The sequence below is a fragment of the Coregonus lavaretus genome, assembly GCF_964263955.1.
Source record: "Coregonus lavaretus genome assembly, contig: HAP1_SCAFFOLD_991, whole genome shotgun sequence".
Classification (NCBI taxonomy): Eukaryota; Metazoa; Chordata; class Actinopteri; order Salmoniformes; family Salmonidae; genus Coregonus; species Coregonus lavaretus.
The window spans coordinates 124,718-138,994 of record NW_028161979.1 but is presented as its reverse complement, the minus strand read 5'-3'; positions in this window follow the sequence as shown (position 1 = coordinate 138,994).

Sequence of the window (14,277 nt, the reverse complement as noted above, 5' to 3'; positions counted from 1 at the left end):
CTAGTTGTATGGCCTGTTGTCTAATATAGCTGTATGGCCTGTTGTATAATCTAGTTGTATGGCCTGTTGTCTAATCTAGTTGTATTGCCTGTTGTCTAATATAGCTGTATGGCCTGTTGTATAATCTAGTTGTATGGCCTGTTGTCTAATCTAGTGGTATGGCCTGTTGTGTAATCTAGTTGTATGGCCTGTTGTCTAATCTAGTTGTATGGCCTGTTGTCTAATATAGCTGTATGGCCTGTTGTCTAATATAGCTGTATGGCCTGTTGTCTAATCTAGCTGTATTGCCTGTTGTCTAATATAGCTGTATGGCCTGTTGTATAATCTAGTTGTATGGCCTGTTGTCTAATATAGCTGTATGGCCTGTTGTATAATCTAGTTGTATGGCCTGTTGTCTAATCTAGTGGTGTTGTCTAATCTAGCTGTATGGCCTGTTGTCTAATCTAGCTGTATGGCCTGTTGTCTAATCTAGCTGTATGGCCTGTTGTCTAATCTAGCTGTATGGCCTGTTGTCTAATCTAGTTGTATGGCCTGTTGTCTAATCTAGTTGTATGGCCTGTTGTCTAATCTAGTGGTGTTGTCTAATCTAGCTGTATTGCCTGTTGTCTAATCTAGTTGTATTGCCTGTTGTCTAATCTAGCTGTATGGCCTGTTGTATAATCTAGCTGTATGGCCTGTTGTCTAATCTAGTTGTATGGCCTGTTGTATAATCTAGTTGTATGGCCTGTTGTCTAATCTAGTTGTATTGCCTGTTGTCTAATATAGCTGTATGGCCTGTTGTATAATCTAGTTGTATGGCCTGTTGTCTAATCTAGTTGTATGGCCTGTTGTCTAATCTAGTGGTGTTGTCTAATCTAGCTGTATGGCCTGTTGTCTAATCTAGCTGTATGGCCTGTTGTCTAATCTAGTGGTGTTGTCTAATCTAGTTGTATGGCCTGTTGTCTAATCTAGTTGTATGGCCTGTTGTCTAATCTAGTTGTATGGCCTGTTGTCTAATCTATGGCCTGTTGTCTAATGTAGTTGTATGGCCTGTTGTCTAATCTAGTGGTGTTGTCTAATCTAGCTGTATGGCCTGTTGTCTAATCTAGTTGTATGGCCTGTTGTCTAATCTAGCTGTATTGCCTGTTGTCTAATCTAGTTGTATGGCCTGTTGTCTAATCTAGTTGTATTGCCTGTTGTCTAATCTAGTTGTATGGCCTGTTGTCTAATCTAGTTGTATGGCCTGTTGTCTAATCTAGCTGTATGGCCTGTTGTCTAATCTAGTTGTATGGCCTGTTGTCTAATCTATTGGTGTTGTCTAATCTAGCTGTATGGCCTGTTGTCTAATCTAGTTGTATGGCCTGTTGTCTAATCTAGCTGTATGGCCTGTTGTCTAATCTAGTTGTATGGCCTGTTGTCTAATCTAGCTGTATTGCCTGTTGTCTAATCTAGTTGTATGGCCTGTTGTCTAATCTAGTTGTATTGCCTGTTGTCTAATCTAGTTGTATGGCCTGTTGTCTAATCTAGTTGTATGGCCTGTTGTCTAATCTAGTTGTATGGCCTGTTGTCTAATCTATTGGTGTTGTCTAATCTAGCTGTATGGCCTGTTGTCTAATCTAGTTGTATGGTTTGTTGTCTAATCTAGTGGTGTTGTCTAATCTAGCTGTATTGCCTGTTGTCTAATCTAGTTGTATTGCCTGTTGTCTAATCTAGCTGTATTGCCTGTTGTCTAATCTAGTTGTATGGCCTGTTGTCTAATCTAGCTGTATTGCCTGTTGTCTAATCTAGCTGTATTGCCTGTTGTCTAATCTAGTTGTATTGCCTGTTGTCTAATCTAGCTGTATGGCCTGTTGTCTAATCTAGCTGTATGGCCTGTTGTCTAATCTAGCTGTATTGCCTGTTGTCTAATCTAGTGGTGTTGTCTAATCTAGTTGTATTGCCTGTTGTCTAATCTAGTTGTATGGCCTGTTGTCTAATCTAGTGGTGTTGTCTAATCTAGCTGTATTGCCTGTTGTCTAATCTAGTTGTATGGCCTGTTGTCTAATCTAGTTGTAGTGTCTGTTGACTAATCTAGTGCTGTTGTCTAATCTAGTGGTGTTGTCTAATCTAGCTGTATGGCCTGTTGTCTAATCTAGCTGTATGGCCTGTTGTCTAATCTAGCTGTATTGCCTGTTGTCTAATGTAGTTGTATGGCCTGTTGTTTAATCTAGTTGTATGGCCTGTTGTCTAATCTAGTTGTATGGCCTGTTGTCTAATCTAGCTGTATGGCCTGTTGTCTAATCTAGCTGTATGGCCTGTTGTATAATCTAGTTGTATGGCCTGTTGTCTAATCTAGTGGTGTTGTCTAATCTAGTTGTATGGCCTGTTGTCTAATCTAGTTGTATTGCCTGTTGTCTAATATAGCTGTATGGCCTGTTGTATAATCTAGTTGTATGGCCTGTTGTCTAATCTAGTTGTATGGCCTGTTGTCTAATCTAGTTGTATGGCCTGTTGTCTAATCTAGTTGTATGGCCTGTTGTCTAATCTAGTTGTATGGCCTGTTGTCTAATCTAGTTGTATGGCCTGTTGTCTAATCTAGTTGTAGTGTCTGTTGTCTAATCTAGCTGTATGGCCTGTTGTCTAATCTAGTGGTGTTGTCTAATCTAGTTGTATGGCCTGTTGTCTAATGTAGTTGTATGGCCTGTTGTCTAATCTAGTGGTGTTGTCTAATCTAGTTGTATGGCCTGTTGTCTAATCTAGTTGTATGGCCTGTTGTCTAATCTAGTTGTATTGCCTGTTGTCTAATCTAGTTGTATGGCCTGTTGTCTAATCTAGTTGTATGGCCTGTTGTCTAATCTAGTTGTATGGCCTGTTGTCTAATCTAGCTGTATGGCCTGTTGTCTAATCTAGTTGTATGGCCTGTTGTCTAATCTATTGGTGTTGTCTAATCTAGCTGTATGGCCTGTTGTCTAATCTAGTTGTATGGCCTGTTGTCTAATCTAGCTGTATGGCCTGTTGTCTAATCTAGTTGTATGGCCTGTTGTCTAATCTAGCTGTATTGCCTGTTGTCTAATCTAGTTGTATGGCCTGTTGTCTAATCTAGTTGTATTGCCTGTTGTCTAATCTAGTTGTATGGCCTGTTGTCTAATCTAGTTGTATGGCCTGTTGTCTAATCTAGTTGTATGGCCTGTTGTCTAATCTATTGGTGTTGTCTAATCTAGCTGTATGGCCTGTTGTCTAATCTAGTTGTATGGTTTGTTGTCTAATCTAGTTGTATGGCCTGTTGTCTAATCTAGTGGTGTTGTCTAATCTAGCTGTATTGCCTGTTGTATAATCTAGCTGTATGGCCTGTTGTCTAATCTAGTTGTATGGCCTGTTGTCTAATATAGTTGTATGGCCTGTTGTCTAATCTAGTGCTGTTGTCTAATCTAGCTGTATGGCCTGTTGTCTAATCTAGTTGTATGGCCTGTTGTCTAATCTAGCTGTATTGCCTGTTGTCTAATCTAGCTGTATTGCCTGTTGTCTAATCTAGTTGTATTGCCTGTTGTCTAATCTAGCTGTATGGCCTGTTGTATAATCTAGCTGTATGGCATGTTGTTTACAGTTTTTTCCAACTGCTTACACACGTTTTCAAAACGATGTCTCCTTTTTTCAAAACGCTACACACAATTCCCAAAACTGCACACACAAAATGCAAAATGCCTCACATCTTCTTCAAAATGTAACACTGCATTCAAAATGCCATAAACACATGTCAGAATGAAGCATTTGCATTAAATGGCATACACTTCTTTCATAATAGTAAATTTTTGGATATACCATGTAAACACTGTTGTTCTAAATCTAAAGCTCTTTGGTCTTTCATAGGCTTATATCTACATTTCAATACAATGTTCTACAGTGAAAGTAATCTACTGAGAGGGGTAACAAATACACTGTAAACACCAATGCAATGTAGAAACAGAAAATATTTATTAGGCCAAACATTACTGTTGTATACAGTAGCATACAACAAAACCATAAACATATGTAAACCAAAAGTATATTCTTTAGAATACAGTAAAGAACACAATTGTGTGTGTGGGGTCCCGGGGGGGCAGTCCAGGAATTGGTAGGGGGGGGCAGTCACCAGTGCTAAGCTACGCTTCATCTCTTCTCCGGGCTGGGTCTGGCCACAATACTTCGTCCACATCACAAGATACGTTTTCTCTTGCCAAACATCGAGGGAAGTATCTCCTAGCATGGCGTATCCAACCTTGGACAGAGGCAACCTCTATGTCCCCACATGCGTCCTCCATTGCCTGGAGAAGCAGCATGCGGGCATAGGGTTGGCGATCATACACTTTCCAGCGCCAGGCTGAGAAGAATTCCTCTATGGGATTTAGAAAAGGTGAATATGGGGGTAGGTACAAAACTACAAATTGTGGATGGGTGGCAAACCAGTTTTGGACCAGAACAGCCCGGTGAAAACTAACATTGTCCCATATAACCACAAATCTAGCAGGCTCCTGATCTGGATCAGGGACAAGCATTGTGTAAATTGCATCCAGAAAAGTGAGCATATGGCCGGTGTTGTACGGACCCAGTATGGCATTGTGATGGAGGACCCCGTATTTCGCAGATTCTTGACTCTGTCAGAGTTTCTCTCAAATGGCACCTTGTAAAGTTGTTTAATCGTCACTTGGTGCCGTTGGAGGATGCGTTGTATGATCGACAGGCTTACAGCATTGATGTTGTTAAATATGGTGTCATTATTCAAGATATGTTCTCTTATCTCTCAAATCCTAATTGCATTGTTGGCCAAAACCATATTTATAATTGCAGTCTCCTGTACATCTGTAAACAAGCGTCCTCGTCCTCCATGATGTCTTTGCCTTTCCACTCTGTACAAAATTCAAACACAGTATGTGTTCAGCATAGGAACTGTAAACAATGTACACAAAAATGTAGTACAGCATGATAACCAACCTCATTCATTCAATGCAGTGCAGTAAATGGATGGCTTAGAGTTACAAATGTTTATGCAATACTATGCAGTCATACGTATTTTACAGTACATTACTTTAATGCTAAAATAGTCATTAGATAGTTGCATACCTGTTCTCATTTCTGAAGGTTCGAATTATGGACGCCACTGTAAATCGACTCAAGTTGGGCTGGACTCTCAGTCCAGCCTCTCTCATGGTCAAACCGTGGTTGATCACATGATCAACAAGTGTTGCCCTAATCTCATCAGAGATGGCTCTCCTTCCTTCTCTTCTTTGCCCTCGTCCTCTTCTTCCTCTTCCTCTTCCTCCTCCTCTTCCAACTATTCGTCTTTGAATTTGTCCTCGTTGTTGTCCCCTTTCTCTCCCTCCTACTCCTCTTGCTCTCTGTCCATTGTTGGCATCCATTGTTCAAAACAGTCCTATACTACAGTAAAGCAGTGATTGGTTAGTGATCAGTTAAGCAATTAGTGTTTGAACATGTGAGGAGAGTGTGTTTGACCTGGTGAATAAGTGTAGCATTTTGATTGGTTGTGTTTGGAAAAGGAAAGCAAGTCACTTCCTGTTAGATTTTTGTGTTTTAGGTAGAGAATTGTGTGTAGTGTTTTGAAAAAAGTTTTTTATGCAATTGACAACTGAGTCAAAGGCTGAGAAATAGCTTATGGTTTTGGAGATTTTGTGTGTAGTTTTGCACTTTGAGTGAGAGGTTTCAAAAATCGTGTGACATGAAAATATTTTGTGTGTAAGCAGTTGGAAAAAACTGTAATCTAGTGCTGTTGTCTAATCTAGCTGTATTGCCTGTTGTCTAATCTAGTTGTATTGCCTGTTGTCTAATCTAGTGGTGTTGTCTAATCTAGCTGTATGGCCTGTTGTATAATCTAGCTGTATGGCCTGTTGTATAATCTAGTTGTATGGCCTGTTGTCTAATCTATTGGTGTTGTCTAATCTAGCTGTATGGCCTGTTGTATAATCTAGCTGTATGGCCTGTTGTCTAATCTAGTTGTATGGCCTGTTGTCTAATCTAGTTGTATGGCCTGTTGTCTAATCTAGTGGTGTTGTCTAATCTAGCTGTATTGCCTGTTGTCTAATCTAGTTGTATTGCCTGTTGTCTAATCTAGCTGTATGGCCTGTTGTATAATCTAGCTGTATGGCCTGTTGTCTAATCTAGTTGTATTGCCTGTTGTCTAATCTAGTTGTATGGCCTGTTGTCTAATCTAGTTGTATGGCCTGTTGTCTAATCTAGTGGTGTTGTCTAATCTAGCTGTATGGCCTGTTGTATAATCTAGCTGTATTGCCTGTTGTCTAATCTAGTTGTATTGCCTGTTGTCTAATCTAGCTGTATTGCCTGTTGTCTAATCTAGTTGTATGGCCTGTTGTCTAATCTAGCTGTATGGCCTGTTGTCTAATCTAGTGGTGTTGTCTAATCTAGTTGTATGGCCTGTTGTCTAATCTAGTGGTGTTGTATAATCTAGTTGTATGGCCTGTTGTCTAATCTAGTGGTGTTGTCTAATCTAGCTGTATGGCCTGTTGTCTAATCTAGTTGAATGGCCTGTTGTCTAATCTAGTGGTGTTGTCTAATCTAGCTGTATGGCCTGTTGTCTAATCTAGTGGTGTTGTCTAATCTAGTTGTATGGCCTGTTGTCTAATCTAGTGGTGTTGTCTAATCTAGCTGTATGGCCTGTTGTCTAATCTAGTTGTATGGCCTGTTGTCTAATCTAGTGGTGTTGTCTAATCTAGTTGTATTGCCTGTTGTCTAATCTAGCTGTATGGCCTGTTGTCTAATCTAGTTGTATGGCCTGTTGTCTAATCTAGTGGTGTTGTCTAATCTAGTTGTATTGCCTGTTGTCTAATCTAGTTGTATGGCCTGTTGTATAATCTAGCTGTATGGCCTGTTGTCTAATCTAGTTGTATGCCCTGTTGTCTAATCTAGTTGTATGGCCTGTTGTCTAATCTAGCTGTATGGCCTGTTGTCTAATCTAGTTGTATGGCCTGTTGTCTAATCTAGCTGTATGGCCTGTTGTCTAATCTAGTTGTATGGCCTGTTGTCTAATCTAGTGGTGTTGTCTAATCTAGTTGTATGGCCTGTTGTCTAATCTAGTTGTATTGCCTGTTGTCTAATCTAGTTGTATGGCCTGTTGTCTAATCTAGCTGTATGGCCTGTTGTCTAATCTAGTTGTATGGCCTGTTGTCTAATCTAGCGCTGTTGTATAATCTAGCTGTATTGCCTGTTGTATAATCTAGTTGTATTGCCTGATGTATAATCTAGTTGTATGGCCAGTTGTCTAATCTAGTGGTGTTGTCTAATCTAGTGGTGTTGTCTAATCTAGTTGTATGGCCTGTTGTCTAATCTAGTTGTATGGCCTGTTGTCTAATCTAGTGGTGTTGTCTAATCTAGCTGTATGGCCTGTTGTCTAATCTAGCTGTATTGCCTGTTGTCTAATCTAGCTGTATTGCCTGTTGTATAATCTAGTTGTATGGGCTGTTGTCTAATCTAGTTGTATGGCCTGTTGTTTAATCTAGTTGTATGGCCTGTTGTCTAATCTAGCTGTATGGCCTGTTGTCTAATCTAGTTGTATGGCCTGTTGTCTAATCTAGTGGTGTTGTCTAATCTAGTTGTATGGCCTGTTGTCTAATCTAGTTGTATGGCCTGTTGTCTAATCTAGCTGTATGGCCTGTTGTCTAATCTAGTGGTGTTGTCTAATCTAGCTGTATTGCCTGTTGTCTAATCTAGTTGTATGGCCTGTTGTCTAATCTAGTTGTAGTGTCTGTTGTCTAATCTAGCTGTATGGCCTGTTGTATAATCTAGTGGTGATGTCTAATCTAGTTGTATGGCCAGTTGTCTAATCTAGTTGTATGGCCTGTTGTCTAATCTAGTTGTATGGCCTGTTGTCTAATCTAGTTGTAGTGGTGATGTCTAATCTAGTTGTATGGCCAGTTGTCTAATCTAGTTGTATGGCCTGTTGTCTAATCTAGTGGTGTTGTCTAATCTAGTGGTGTTGTCTAATCTAGCTGTATGGCCTGTTGTCTAATCTAGCTGTATTGCCTGTTGTCTAATCTAGTGGTGTTGTCTAATCTAGTTGTATTGCCTGTTGTCTAATCTAGTTGTATGGCCTGTTGTCTAATCTAGTGGTGTTGTCTAATCTAGCTGTATTGCCTGTTGTCTAATCTAGTTGTATGGCCTGTTGTCTAATCTAGTTGTAGTGTCTGTTGCCTAATCTAGTGCTGTTGTCTAATCTAGTGGTGTTGTCTAATCTAGCTGTATGGCCTGTTGTCTAATCTAGCTGTATGGCCTGTTGTCTAATCTAGCTGTATTGCCTGTTGTCTAATGTAGTTGTATGGCCTGTTGTTTAATCTAGTTGTATGGCCTGTTGTCTAATCTAGTTGTATGGCCTGTTGTCTAATCTAGCTGTATGGCCTGTTGTCTAATCTAGCTGTATGGCCTGTTGTATAATCTAGTTGTATGGCCTGTTGTATAATCTAGTTGTATGGCCTGTTGTCTAATCTAGTGGTGTTGTCTAATCTAGTTGTATGGCCTGTTGTCTAATCTAGTTGTATTGCCTGTTGTCTAATATAGCTGTATGGCCTGTTGTATAATCTAGTTGTATGGCCTGTTGTCTAATCTAGTTGTATGGCCTGTTGTCTAATCTAGTGGTGTTGTCTAATCTAGCTGTATGGCCTGTTGTCTAATCTAGTTGTATGGCCTGTTGTCTAATCTAGTGGTGTTGTCTAATCTAGCTGTATGGCCTGTTGTCTAATCTAGCTGTATGGCCTGTTGTCTAATCTAGTGGTGTTGTCTAATCTAGTTGTATGGCCTGTTGTCTAATCTAGTTGTATGGCCTGTTGTCTAATATAGCTGTATGGCCTGTTGTATAATCTAGTTGTATGGCCTGTTGTCTAATCTAGTTGTATTGCCTGTTGTCTAATATAGCTGTATGGCCTGTTGTATAATCTAGTTGTATGGCCTGTTGTCTAATCTAGTGGTATGGCCTGTTGTGTAATCTAGTTGTATGGCCTGTTGTCTAATCTAGTTGTATGGCCTGTTGTCTAATATAGCTGTATGGCCTGTTGTCTAATATAGCTGTATGGCCTGTTGTCTAATCTAGCTGTATTGCCTGTTGTCTAATATAGCTGTATGGCCTGTTGTATAATCTAGTTGTATGGCCTGTTGTCTAATATAGCTGTATGGCCTGTTGTATAATCTAGTTGTATGGCCTGTTGTCTAATCTAGTGGTGTTGTCTAATCTAGCTGTATGGCCTGTTGTCTAATCTAGCTGTATGGCCTGTTGTCTAATCTAGCTGTATGGCCTGTTGTCTAATCTAGCTGTATGGCCTGTTGTCTAATCTAGTTTTATGGCCTGTTGTCTAATCTAGTTGTATGGCCTGTTGTCTAATCTAGTGGTGTTGTCTAATCTAGCTGTATTGCCTGTTGTCTAATCTAGTTGTATTGCCTGTTGTCTAATCTAGCTGTATGGCCTGTTGTATAATCTAGCTGTATGGCCTGTTGTCTAATCTAGTTGTATGGCCTGTTGTATAATCTAGTTGTATGGCCTGTTGTCTAATCTAGTTGTATTGCCTGTTGTCTAATATAGCTGTATGGCCTGTTGTATAATCTAGTTGTATGGCCTGTTGTCTAATCTAGTTGTATGGCCTGTTGTCTAATCTAGTTGTATGGCCTGTTGTCTAATCTAGCTGTATTGCCTGTTGTCTAATCTAGTTGTATGGCCTGTTGTCTAATCTAGTTGTATTGCCTGTTGTCTAATCTAGTTGTATGGCCTGTTGTCTAATCTAGTTGTATGGCCTGTTGTCTAATCTAGTTGTATGGCCTGTTGTCTAATCTAGTTGTATGGCCTGTTGTCTAATCTAGTTGTATGGCCTGTTGTCTAATCTAGTTGTAGTGTCTGTTGTCTAATCTAGCTGTATGGCCTGTTGTCTAATCTAGTGGTGTTGTCTAATCTAGTTGTATGGCCTGTTGTCTAATGTAGTTGTATGGCCTGTTGTCTAATCTAGTGGTGTTGTCTAATCTAGCTGTATGGCCTGTTGTATAATCTAGCTGTATGGCCTGTTGTATAATCTAGTTGTATGGCCTGTTGTCTAATCTATTGGTGTTGTCTAATCTAGCTGTATGGCCTGTTGTATAATCTAGCTGTATGGCCTGTTGTCTAATCTAGTTGTATGGCCTGTTGTCTAATCTAGTTGTATGGCCTGTTGTCTAATCTAGTGGTGTTGTCTAATCTAGCTGTATTGCCTGTTGTCTAATCTAGTTGTATTGCCTGTTGTCTAATCTAGCTGTATGGCCTGTTGTATAATCTAGCTGTATGGCCTGTTGTCTAATCTAGTTGTATTGCCTGTTGTCTAATCTAGTTGTATGGCCTGTTGTCTAATCTAGTTGTATGGCCTGTTGTCTAATCTAGTGGTGTTGTCTAATCTAGCTGTATGGCCTGTTGTATAATCTAGCTGTATTGCCTGTTGTCTAATCTAGTTGTATTGCCTGTTGTCTAATCTAGCTGTATTGCCTGTTGTCTAATCTAGTTGTATGGCCTGTTGTCTAATCTAGTTGTATGGCCTGTTGTCTAATCTAGTTGTATGGCCTGTTGTCTAATCTAGTTGTATGGCCTGTTGTCTAATCTAGTTGTAGTGTCTGTTGTCTAATCTAGCTGTATGGCCTGTTGTCTAATCTAGCTGTATTGCCTGTTGTCTAATCTAGTTGTATGGCCTGTTGTTTAATCTAGTGGTGTTGTCTAATCTAGTTGTATGGCCTGTTGTCTAATCTAGTTGTATGGCCTGTTGTCTAATCTAGCTGTATTGCCAGTTGTCTAATCTAGCTGTATTGCCTGTTGTCTAATCTAGTTGTATGGCCTGTTGTCTAATCTAGTTGTATGGCCTGTTGTCTAATCTAGTTGTATGGCCTGTTGTCTAATCTAGCTGTATGGCCTGTTGTCTAATCTAGTTGTATGGCCTGTTGTCTAATCTAGTGGTGTTGTCTAATCTAGTTGTATGGCCTGTTGTCTAATCTAGTTGTATTGCCTGTTGTCTAATCTAGTTGTATGGCCTGTTGTCTAATCTAGTTGTATGGCCTGTTGTCTAATCTAGTTGTATGGCCTGTTGTCTAATCTAGCTGTATGGCCTGTTGTCTAATCTAGCTGTATGGCCTGTTGTATAATCTAGTTGTATGGCCTGTTGTATAATCTAGTTGTATGGCCTGTTGTCTAATCTAGTGGTGTTGTCTAATCTAGTTGTATGGCCTGTTGTCTAATCTAGTTGTATTGCCTGTTGTCTAATATAGCTGTATGGCCTGTTGTATAATCTAGCTGTATGGCCTGTTGTCTAATCTAGTTGTATGGCCTGTTGTCTAATCTAGTGGTGTTGTCTAATCTAGCTGTATGGCCTGTTGTCTAATCTAGTTGTATGGCCTGTTGTCTAATCTAGTGGTGTTGTCTAATCTAGCTGTATGGCCTGTTGTCTAATCTAGCTGTATGGCCTGTTGTCTAATCTAGTGGTGTTGTCTAATCTAGTTGTATGGCCTGTTGTCTAATCTAGTTGTATGGCCTGTTGTCTAATATAGCTGTATGGCCTGTTGTATAATCTAGTTGTATGGCCTGTTGTCTAATCTAGTTGTATTGCCTGTTGTCTAATATAGCTGTATGGCCTGTTGTATAATCTAGTTGTATGGCCTGTTGTCTAATCTAGTGGTATGGCCTGTTGTGTAATCTAGTTGTATGGCCTGTTGTCTAATCTAGTTGTATGGCCTGTTGTCTAATATAGCTGTATGGCCTGTTGTCTAATATAGCTGTATGGCCTGTTGTCTAATCTAGCTGTATTGCCTGTTGTCTAATATAGCTGTATGGCCTGTTGTATAATCTAGTTGTATGGCCTGTTGTCTAATATAGCTGTATGGCCTGTTGTATAATCTAGTTGTATGGCATGTTGTCTAATCTAGTGGTGTTGTCTAATCTAGCTGTATGGCCTGTTGTCTAATCTAGCTGTATGGCCTGTTGTCTAATCTAGCTGTATGGCCTGTTGTCTAATCTAGTGGTGTTGTCTAATCTAGCTGTATTGCCTGTTGTCTAATCTAGTTGTATTGCCTGTTGTCTAATCTAGCTGTATGGCCTGTTGTATAATCTAGCTGTATGGCCTGTTGTCTAATCTAGTTGTATGGCCTGTTGTATAATCTAGTTGTATGGCCTGTTGTCTAATCTAGTTGTATTGCCTGTTGTCTAATATAGCTGTATGGCCTGTTGTATAATCTAGTTGTATGGCCTGTTGTCTAATCTAGTTGTATGGCCTGTTGTCTAATCTAGTGGTGTTGTCTAATCTAGCTGTATGGCCTGTTGTCTAATCTAGCTGTATGGCCTGTTGTCTAATCTAGTGGTGTTGTCTAATCTAGTGGTGTTGTCTAATCTAGTTGTATGGCCTGTTGTCTAATCTAGTTGTATGGCCTGTTGTCTAATCTAGTTGTAGTGTCTGTTGTCTAATCTAGCTGTATGGCCTGTTGTCTAATCTAGTGGTGTTGTCTAATCTAGTTGTATGGCCTGTTGTCTAATGTAGTTGTATGGCCTGTTGTCTAATCTAGTGGTGTTGTCTAATCTAGCTGTATGGCCTGTTGTCTAATCTAGTTGTATGGCCTGTTGTCTAATCTAGCTGTATTGCCTGTTGTCTAATCTAGTTGTATGGCCTGTTGTCTAATCTAGTTGTATTGCCTGTTGTCTAATCTAGTTGTATGGCCTGTTGTCTAATCTAGTTGTATGGCCTGTTGTCTAATCTCGCTGTATGGCCTGTTGTCTAATCTAGTTGTATGGCCTGTTGTCTAATCTATTGGTGTTGTCTAATCTAGCTGTATGGCCTGTTGTCTAATCTAGTTGTATGGCCTGTTGTCTAATCTAGCTGTATGGCCTGTTGTCTAATCTAGTTGTATGGCCTGTTGTCTAATCTAGCTGTATTGCCTGTTGTCTAATCTAGTTGTATGGCCTGTTGTCTAATCTAGTTGTATTGCCTGTTGTCTAATCTAGTTGTATGGCCTGTTGTCTAATCTAGTTGTATGGCCTGTTGTCTAATCTAGTTGTATGGCCTGTTGTCTAATCTATTGGTGTTGTCTAATCTAGCTGTATGGCCTGTTGTCTAATCTAGTTGTATGGTTTGTTGTCTAATCTAGTGGTGTTGTCTAATCTAGCTGTATTGCCTGTTGTCTAATCTAGTTGTATTGCCTGTTGTCTAATCTAGCTGTATTGCCTGTTGTCTAATCTAGTTGTATGGCCTGTTGTCTAATCTAGCTGTATTGCCTGTTGTCTAATCTAGCTGTATTGCCTGTTGTCTAATCTAGTTGTATTGCCTGTTGTCTAATCTAGCTGTATGGCCTGTTGTCTAATCTAGCTGTATGGCCTGTTGTCTAATCTAGCTGTATTGCCTGTTGTCTAATCTAGTGGTGTTGTCTAATCTAGTTGTATTGCCTGTTGTCTAATCTAGTTGTATGGCCTGTTGTCTAATCTAGTGGTGTTGTCTAATCTAGCTGTATTGCCTGTTGTCTAATCTAGTTGTATGGCCTGTTGTCTAATCTAGTTGTAGTGTCTGTTGCCTAATCTAGTGCTGTTGTCTAATCTAGTGGTGTTGTCTAATCTAGCTGTATGGCCTGTTGTCTAATCTAGCTGTATGGCCTGTTGTCTAATCTAGCTGTATTGCCTGTTGTCTAATGTAGTTGTATGGCCTGTTGTTTAATCTAGTTGTATGGCCTGTTGTCTAATCTAGTTGTATGGCCTGTTGTCTAATCTAGCTGTATGGCCTGTTGTCTAATCTAGCTGTATGGCCTGTTGTATAATCTAGTTGTATGGCCTGTTGTCTAATCTAGTGGTGTTGTCTAATCTAGTTGTATGGCCTGTTGTCTAATCTAGTTGTATTGCCTGTTGTCTAATATAGCTGTATGGCCTGTTGTATAATCTAGTTGTATGGCCTGTTGTCTAATCTAGTTGTATGGCCTGTTGTCTAATCTAGTTGTATGGCCTGTTGTCTAATCTAGTTGTATGGCCTGTTGTCTAATCTAGTTGTATGGCCTGTTGTCTAATCTAGTTGTATGGCCTGTTGTCTAATCTAGTTGTAGTGTCTGTTGTCTAATCTAGCTGTATGGCCTGTTGTCTAATCTAGTGGTGTTGTCTAATCTAGTTGTATGGCCTGTTGTCTAATGTAGTTGTATGGCCTGTTGTCTAATCTAGTGGTGTTGTCTAATCTAGCTGTATGGCCTGTTGTCTAATCTAGTTGTATGGCCTGTTGTCTAATCTAGCTGTATTGCCTGTTGTCTAATCTAGTTGTATGGCCTGTTGTCTAATCTAGTTGTATTGCCTGTTGT